The 10206-nt window shown below is 29.4% G+C and overlaps 1 protein-coding gene across 2 annotated transcripts in view; it reads left to right on the top strand.

Annotated features, from left to right (window-relative positions):
- The first annotated feature begins 7172 nt into the window (after window positions 1-7172).
- LOC106680904 (pyruvate kinase) overlaps window positions 7173-10206 on the top strand; it is a 42605-nt gene continuing 39571 nt past the window's right edge. The window contains exon 1 of one of the 2 annotated variants that reach the window (XM_067046327.1): window positions 7173-7191. The gene's annotated coding sequence lies outside the window, so the exon portion shown is untranslated. Of the gene's footprint in view, window positions 7201-10206 lie in introns of both variants that reach the window. The other variant, XM_067046326.1, reaches the window with a different exon arrangement.

The following is a 10206-nucleotide window of genomic DNA, read 5'->3' on the forward strand; positions in this document are numbered from 1 at the left end:
TTAAGATAATTATATTCCTTTTTGTCTGCATTGAGTTGTGTTCGGTGCCATCGTTTTCGAGCTCTTCGTTTTTCCATATACAAATATTTATAAAATCCCCTTTTGACATTTAAAAGGCAACAAAACTCACTTAAAGTACTTCCTGGCTGAAAGGTAGACATTTTTTATTTATAGCTATCATTCTTTATAGAAGAGACATCAGGTAAATATCCATTTTATTGACAGAAATATATATTAAGAATTCATAATTAATTTTAGTTAAAAAACTATTATATTCATTATAAATAATCTTTAATTTTTGGTAAATTTATTTTACATTCATTAATTGGGTCTGAACATTACATTATTTCTTTTTGTAGTTTTTTAAAAAATATTATATTGGCTTATTAGATATATATGCTTAATATAAAACATATATATACATTAAACTATAAAAAAGGAGAAAATAGTTTTCAATTATCAATCAATTAATGAATTTAATAGTAATTAATTGTAATAAATTAATAATAATTTAATTAATATTAATAAATTACTAATATTAATAATTCATAACAATACTTACTTATAAACTTACATGATACTGTCTTATTTTAATTCAAATAATATATGGATAAAATGAATAAGATGTTTAAGTGGAAGAATTAACTTTAAAAAAATGCCTGAAGAATATTCTCTAAGTTTTAGAGGGGAAATAAAGTTTTAACCACAATTGCTCTTTCTTAATTTGAGAATGTTTATAGGTCAGGATCAGAGAGAAGTTCTTACTTCGTTACAGTAAAACTGAAATTTTATTTTTGGTTTTTCAAAAAACCAACTTTCTCTCAAAAAAACATTTATCACATTATAAATTTCTTACTATCATTAAAATTAACTTTTTTTATCCAGTTTTTTTTTTTAAATATGGAGACATATTAAAATGAAAAGTAATTATATTAATAAAATATTATTAATTTCTGAACATTATAATAAAGCTGTGAAATGAAAAATCTATGACATTTTACAATTTTAGGTTTTATTGATTAAAAGTCCAACCATTAAAATGGCCTCCATAAGATTGTTCTTTACTATTCAATTAACAAATAAAAAATGTAAACAACTATATCTTTGGACATTAGGCAAATGTTTTTCATATGAAATCTCGACCTTGGTTTATTTTACGAAAATAAACTTTTGTTTTTACAAATCTTATTTGTCGTTTGTTAGTACAATGCGGACTAAAAAAATATCTTGTGTGCTAAAAATAAAGAACACTCGTCATTATCTTTACTGTGTAAGATTGTGAGATAGAAAAATCTATTTTTTTTTTAATATCAGGTTATTCTAAAATAAAATGCCACTTTTATTCATTGAATCTTTAAGTTAACGTAGAATCAATAGTTACACTTTTTTTTTTTTTTTTTAAGTTCGTGCTATTCTGATTCTTTCAATATAGCGAACATTTTAAGATAAAGTTTATTAATAATAATTGTATAAGCTTGAGAAAGTCAGGGTTCTATCGTTATTATCTCAACCAATGTTTATTATCCGTAGACGACACTGGAGAGCATTAAGGACCTAGATCTATCATTAAATATCCTTAAACTAATGCAGAAAGCTGTGGTGTTGCTCGGGACTACGAGCATAGTCAGAAAATTCATTAATATTAAAGATTAATTTTTTCTAGCCTCATTCTTGGCCTACTTCAGGTGAAACCGAGAATAAGGAAAATTCCTAAATAATAATAATAAGAAATAGAGTAGAAACGAATCTTGAAAATTTTTCGAGCGTCACAGTCTGAAATGAAATTTTCACCACTGAACGGTTTCAATAGAAAAAATATGGGTTGAACTTTGTAAATTATAGAGTAAACTGGATGCACACAATATAAATTATTCATTATTGGAATAATTGAAAAAAACATCGTTCGTTTATTTATCGTAATCGTAAGTAAGTAATAAGTAAAATAGTGGGCTAGTGGAAGAGATAACACAATAGCGGGAAGATGATGGAGAAGTAAGCTCCTGGAAAATGCCTGAGGAAGACTGGAATAACAGGAGACGAAAGTTTTCCTTAACAGACTAGTCCCTTTAGAATAATATAAAAAAACATTGAATTAAGCTTTATTGTCTTAGGGTATAATTCACTATTATATTATATCATTAAAATAAATTGGAAAAATTTAAACAATAATAATTGACATAAAAAAAAAAAAAGTAAAGAAATAATACTAATATAACAACATTTAACTGAATATCATAGCCATATAATAATCTTTGTTTTAAATGTAAACATAAGTAAATAAATAGATAAAATGGAAACAAATCAGATAACATCATACTAAAAGTTATGAGAAAGCTATCTTCTGATAAAATAACATAAAAAATAAAAATGATCTAACGATAATTAAAAGTACCAATATACATATTTCTAATTTTTGAATGAAAATCAGAAGCATCAAGTGTATAAGAAAAAAGAATAATACATAACTAAAATAAATCTTCTAACATATAATAAATTATAAGGTTTCTTGTAATAATAATAAAATAAAAATGAAGTAATGATGTTTATACAGGGTATTCCATAAATGAGTTATCCTTAATTTAAGGACGCGAGGTAGCAAAATTAAAAAACAAAACAAAAGAGAGTCTATACTTCATTAAAAATTGTCTTAGTTTTTGTATCTAAATTGATGTATGTAATATGTAGAGGGGAGGATGGAGGGTATTTTGAGCAGTTGCAATAAATACAATTTGTAATTAACGTTAATGAAATAAGAAAAATAATTAATTGTTTTTATTTAAATAAAAACCAAAAAATTTATAATTAAATATTCTTGTGGGTGCTAATATTTTTAATTTTTGAAAATGTTAGCATCCTTAATTAACCTGTGAAGGTAGGCTTTTTTTGTACCATTTGAAAGCTTAATAAATGAAGTTTTTAGGGATCTGGAATATTTACAGCCCATGAAAGTATCTAAAAAGGTTAAAGAATATTAACCTTTCATTTTCAATATAATGTAAGCTAATTTTCTTTTTTGGATGATCCAACCCATCACATTAGATAAATAAGAAATTATCTCATCTTTAATTTGGCACTTCTTACATTCTTTAAAGGGATTTTAAAGTAGATTTATTTGAGTTTTTCTAAAAAAACAGGGATGACAGCTATAAGCAGAAAATTTGATTTTTATCCCATACATAGCGTTAAGAATCGGATTATTGTTCATTTGGAATTTTTGTTCCTTTTAAGGTATAGTATCTGCCCACACAATATGACCACTCATTTATGTAAGTATGTACAGATTATAAATAAATCAGATTATAAAATTAATAACTTCCAACAATATTTGTTTAAGATTTCGTTCGTAAAAAATAAACCTTAGTGTATTCACTAATGAAAAGTAACTTTCGTAAGTCTTCTTGGGTTAGGGTTTGACTCTCTCAGTTTTCTAATTGCGATCGCTTCTGAAATTCTTTCAAATACCAGTAACCAAGCGTTTACTTTGCTGCTGCAAGTCTTTACTTACTTGGCTTTACCAAGTTGCTTACTTTGCTGAGTTAAAAAACAAACAAAAAAAAAAAACCGTTTTTATAAAATAGTTGGCAATAGGATTGGTGGATTATGGACAACCTGAGTTAGGCTAGGCAAGAATGACTCCCAGTTTTTCTGTACTTTTTTTTGGCCATTGAAAATTGTTGAGTTATGTCAAATAAGCCAATTATCGAAATAAATAAATGATTCTCCTTTTTCGCGAAGAGTGAAAATTCATATACAATAGCCATGATTATCAAGGAGCCATCACTCGAATAAAACTTAAGATAAATAAGAAAGAGGGAATTTGATGTACAGTGAAAATTTAAAATAAGAACAAGATGAAGGTGGAATCGAAATCAAACCTTAGTTCGGCGACAAACAAAGATATAGCTAATCCCTAATATCTGTCATATAACTAATCTTATATGCAAAATAAAATGTGCGTTAGCGTTCGGCTTCAAACCTTAAGATAACAATTTTCTTTTTATGGGGGTGTATATAAAGGAACAAACCAGTCGCTGCCAATGACATAGTCATTACTCTATCTAAACGACAATCCTTTTTTTAAAAATATGTTTAAAGTAATTTGAAAATATACTATCTTCATGTTTGCTATAGTTATCCCTACTATAAACTAAACATAAATTAATACGAACTGGTAGAAATGACGATTTCGCGAAAGAAGCAGCGTTTAACGATCTAGTAAACAGGGATTTTATGGTAAAATGTTAATTGAAATATGTAAATATAGACAGTTAAAAGATAAACGATGCATTTGAATAGAGGGAATGTCACAAACGTTCCATGTTTACCAAGTGCGCTGTACCGCGGATCATTAGGTGTAATATTTGTTATGAAAACTTAAGAAAAGTAGGGAAAAAATCATTTTTAATACTTGACACCGGTTAAACTGAAAAATGAGTGCGCCGTTTTTGAAACTTCATAGCAAATTATTAAATCGTCAAACTCGCAAAATACTTCAGCTGGGCCTTCCTCGGTACTTGTTCAAGACGTTTGGGGACCTTAAGGTAAGTTTCTAATAATGTATTTTTGAAGATGTTCCGGGTGGTGGTTAAAAAGGTACACAAATAGTAGAAATAAATTTGTATTAGTATGCGCAAAGTTTCGCCCAAATTTGCAGGGCTTCATCAGGACTAAATATAAATATAACTAAGAACGTTGTAAGATGTGATAAGAATAAGCATAAAAAGTTTTATAAAAGATTATACGTATAGTAAATGTGGTTTATGTATGTGATAAGTAACATTCTAACACCTCATTTACTTTCTCACTCTTTTCTTCTTTTGATCTTATCATATTTGTTTCAATGCTATTGATTATTATTTCACTATTCATTACTCCAGTGGAACATTTCCAATTCTATCACTCCTTATTCTGTAGATGGTGTGTTCATAAAGTTTCAAAACTGGTCCCATAATAACAAATTTATTGAACATTTTTATAACGTGAACTAAAAATCTTGCACACCCCCTCATCCTTTCAGCATCAACACACCCTTGCCAGCATTCTTCGTATTGGTCATAGGCTCCATGAACTTGCGAACGGAGATCTTTTAAGGTGCGTCGATACAACTGGCTGGATTCCTTAAATCGAGTCAAATCTCTTCTCACTCAAGTATTTTTTTATTTGGAAGCAAAAAGAAGTCGCTAAGAGTTAGGGTGGCTGCGGCAGTGTATCCAAGTTTACTCATGAGAGGTCGAATTTTTTTTTTTTTTATGGTCAAAAGCCCAATCGCCTTTGATCTCTGGGCTGAATCGGCAGACTTAATCCTTCAAATATTAATTAGTTTGATAACTAACACTAATACAACCGTCAGTCTTTAAAAGTTTACGCACATTTTCTAAATTTTCATTATTTCGGCTTGTTGAATGTCTCCCAGCGCGGTTATCGTCTACAACATCCTCACGGCCATCTTTGAACCTCCTTTGTCACACGAAGACCATTGAACTTGGTATGGCTTCTTTTTTCTAGGCCTCTTGAATCAATTCAAGAATATCTGTATCGTTTTTATTTATTTTCAGTTTCACACAGAAATTTATTGAATACCGCTGCTACAAGTGGCGAAGCATTTTTGAGATTTCGACGGATGATACTAAAATGCAATCACGTCATTTACGATCTACTCACTCCAGCCTTTCGGAAACAACTACTGATTTCTTCCTGCCGGTGGAACCTACCTGCGCGCTCTTCTCTAGTCAGGAAAAAAGGAACTTGAAACTTTATGAATAGACCATGTACTTGTTGTTACTTACTACTTAATTTACTTCGTTCTTTCTTTTTTTTTTATATCATCTATCATACAACTTCCTATATATATTGTTATAACCGTGTCATATTTTACAATGTATCTTGTTCTCCTTTAGCCCTGATGAAGCCCCTGTAAATCGGGTCGAAACCTAGATAACTAATAAATTGATTTTTTTTGCTATTAATGTGCCTTTCTTGACCGCCACTCGGACCATCTTTCTACTATTGATTACTTAAGTCAACTAATTATCTTCCAGTTTCCGATTTCTTCAGCTAAAAGAAAAAAAAAGTGACTGAGTGGCAGTTTATTAGAGAATGGCCTAATCGAGAAACATGTACATAAATGTGGATTTACGCACATTAGAGGAAATATGTATATATTGGTCTGCAATGTTATAGTGTGAGCTAAAGGCATATACTTAACATATACACATACTGATACATCATTTTTTCCTGATTTCAGAATTTAAAATAGCAGTGAATTTAACTTAAGCATTCTATAGTCTATTTTTAGTTCTATTCAAGTATGTTTGTAAAATGCTTCTCCTTTAATTATTTTTCTGTCAAGAAACTGGAATCAAAAAAGAGTTTTAATGGAATTTTTCTGTTGATAATCTTACTGTACTTTAGCAATTCTAACAGAATGTTCAGAAATTTTCCCAAGCCATGTTATAATTTTTCTGGAAGGAAAAAATCGAATCATTGTTCCGACTTGATTTAATTTTTTTGATCAGTTAGTTCTCTTAACAGCTTAATCTATAAATAGCCCTCTCTTCGCTCTTTGGTATGATTCTAGAACAGCGGTTCCTAAACATTTTGCGCCACGGCACCCTTCTTAGACCAAAAAGCTTCTCACGCTACCCTTGTAAAGCTGAAAAAATTGTGGCACTTACTATATTGACCTATTAAGTGTTTAGGAAAAGAAGAAAAAACGAAGACAAGTCAATGTTGGAATGCACTGATTTTTGTTGCTTTAATTATATTTTTTTGTATTATATTGACCAAGCGGCATTCGCTTGCAGGACCCTTGTATACGCTTAGGGCACAGGGGATCTGCGGTACCTAGGTTTGGGAACGGACTGGTTGTTTGTTTGTTTATTAAGAAATTAAGGCGTAAAACCCACCGGTCATCAACGCCAACAGCCCATAACGAACTGGTAATACGCGGACCACAGGTGGTTTGCGAGAGCTTGGAGGCTAGCTGCGGGAAAGTCCGCCATTGAAATGCAGTTTTGAACTAATTGCCGGAGTTGAACTCAACTTTGCTGCGGTTAAGAGAGAGGGTGTGGTCCGCGCATGATTCAATTCTCGCTTAGTGGTCCGCAGATCTCTTTGTTGGGTGCCACTGCTCTAGAGATTCGTCCTCAGAGGTTTTTAAATTTTTAAGCGAATTTCTCTTCATTATCCAAAGTTAGCTAAGTATACCCATTTTTTAGAATTTGTAGTATTTTTAATTTTTTTTTTAACTCAATTTAAAATTATTGCTTCCTGTGAACGGGAAACGAATGGAATAAATTCAAAGTGTTTATTTATTTACATTATTTTATTTAACATGGTCAGAATGTTTGCTATTGATAAGAAAACCCTTGAGCTAAATGATCGAATAGAGAGGGTTTAACGATATCTTTGAACTTATAAGCCAACTTGAAGAGATTAGTTATGATAACTGACGTGTTAGCAATTCTATAAAGGTTTTCATATAACTACAATGAGTCTCAACTCATGCGATCTAATGTTTGTAAAATAAAATTATTACTGTAATTATTTAAGAATAATTAATTACTTTATGTTTTACAAGGAATATGAAACTAATAATAACTTTTCAGGACTATATTTTAATATAAACTGACATAGCTCCATAAAATGCTACGTGACATAGAGATTAAAACATAGAGATGTTTGTAAATAAAATTATTCCTATAACGTGGGGTTTAAGATTAATTATTTTACAATTATTATTTAAATTATTTAAGAATAATTATTTTACAATTATTATTAATTTTATGCTGCATGGAATATAAAAGCATAATAGTAACTTTTCAGGACTATAAGTTTAATATAGCAATAATATTATTTCGTCTTTGTCACAGAAATATCTGCTATGCCCAGTTTTGTAAATTTATATATATTTTTTCATATTGGTCGTTGACACCTGTTAAAATCGATTCAAATCTATAGGTTCATTAATTGGCCACATTGACCTATGCACATATATCATTTCTAATAAAAATTATTTGAAATACATTCCTTTTTGAGTCAACTGAAATACGTGGTCTTTAGCACAAGGAGATTTTTTCGTGACATCGATAATTTATTCTTTGTAAAATAAATTAAGGCAGTACCTAATTTTTTTATTCATAACTCAAAGTGTTGTTCATGGAAAATTAACCGTTTTCTTACTTAGATTAATGTTATAACAATCATTTTGATAATTTTTGATAGATTTATTTTTATAATACATGTGTCTGTGATAAATAAGTCAAGCATATAAAAATTAGTTTATAAACTTTTTTATTAAAGAAATTTTTCACTAATGTGGTTTTCTTTGACCTAAATTCTTTGCAAAATATTTTTCCACACTTCTCTATTCAAGGCTTCCCCAGGCTTGATGCCAAGTCCCGCCAAACTTTCTTCCACTTTATCTTTGTATTTAACTCCAAGATCTTGCTTTTCTTCTTCTTCCTACAACTTCCTAATGCTATCTTTGACAGTCTATCTGGCGATTTAATCTTAATCTGACACAATCTCTTTTCTTCTTTGATTGAACGAATGTTTTATTACCACCATCAGCTCTTCTATTCTTTCATTTTTTATTATTTCATCCTGGGTTTTGTCATTACTATTGTCCAAAAATTCATTTATTTCGGTGGCTAATCTATCCTGACTGTCCCGTTGAAGATTGACTCTAACTATTCAAACTTCTCCATTGTTCTTATGTCTTTTTTCAATTATTACGTCATCTTATGAAGTGTTTAGGTGCTTTTTTTTTGTTTTTGATATTCAGCCTCCTCTATTCATAAGATTCTATAACTTTCCCCAATTTGTAGTTGTTGTCTTCCTTATCTCGGGCTAATATTACATGTCCATCAGTAACCATAATGTTTATGATTTATTTACTTCACTGATTCTTATTTTGCAATCTTTAAATTCAATTAATTTCATAGATCGAGTTTTTTCTTATATTAATATTACCGTAACACTGGGGAACATTTTTTTTGGCATAAATACAGTCAAGTTCCCATTTTAAAGTATTCCATACTAATTATTTTATTATGCAAAAACTTATTTTTTCTACAATTAAGCTGCATGTTAAAAAAACACCTCAGGTCTTAACGGATTAGAACTTGCTTATATTAAAGTGTTTGGACAAAAAAACTGTTTCCATCGAGGTCGAAAGTCGAAAACTTAAGCAAGGAGATAAGGTATCCTACTTTCAACGAAGAGAAAGCCTATTCTATCAGTATTTTCGATGTGATAGGGGTTTCCCATGACTTGCATATACACTAATATAATCAGTAATTCGAATCTATACCCAGTTGATCAAGTTCAATAATTTTCTATTATTAATTGCGGATTTAATTTGTGGTTCAATTTTTGTAATCGAAATAGGAATAAATTATTATTATTTATGGTACCACAGTATCATAACCACATTTTTATTATCCGTGTCAGCCTTAAAGAAGTCTACTTAATTTTTCATCAGCTATACGGTTACTAGTACAGGAGTATAAGGAAACAGGTGGAACTAATTCCCATAAAGACAGATTCATTTGTTTGTTTGTCATTTGTGTCTTTTTGGCATGCTAAAACTTTTAAAAAATCTGAGGTTGCAAAATTCGTTTTTATTTGGCAGCCATATTGACTTTTTAGATATAAAAAATTTGCATGATATCAATTTACAGAAAATTTCATGCTGAAAAATATTAAGTTATTGGTTTAAAAAAAGAAAATAACCAAATGGTCCCCGAAAAAATGAAAAGCCTAAAATCTTTTTCATTTTCTGTTTTTTTCAATTTTTTAAATCAGTGCTTTATAAAGCTATTTACTGCCCGATAAAAATTAATAAAACCTTTTTTTTTTTATGTACTATAAATTTGATACAATATGAGCCCATAAGAGTATTTTAAAACTATTTACCGTACGATAAACATTAATAAAACATTTTTTTAAAAAGTAGTATAAATTTGACACAATGTGAGCCCTTAAAAGTGTTTTAAAACTATTTACCGGGCGATAAAAATTAGTAATTAGGACTGACCCCAAATTTATCACAACCCCTCACAGATGAGGAACTAAAATTACATTAGTTTTTGAATTTTTAAAAGCACATCCCCTTCTTTCTAAATTATAACTCCTCTTCGATTTTATTATTTTTTTTATTTATTTATAATATTTATTTTTTTTTTATTTTTATCTTTCATACCC

The sequence above is a fragment of the Halyomorpha halys genome, unplaced genomic scaffold (genome assembly GCF_000696795.3).
Source record: "Halyomorpha halys isolate HHAL.00 unplaced genomic scaffold, Hhal_1.1 Scaffold299.1, whole genome shotgun sequence".
In the NCBI taxonomy this organism is placed as follows: Eukaryota; Metazoa; Arthropoda; class Insecta; order Hemiptera; family Pentatomidae; genus Halyomorpha; species Halyomorpha halys.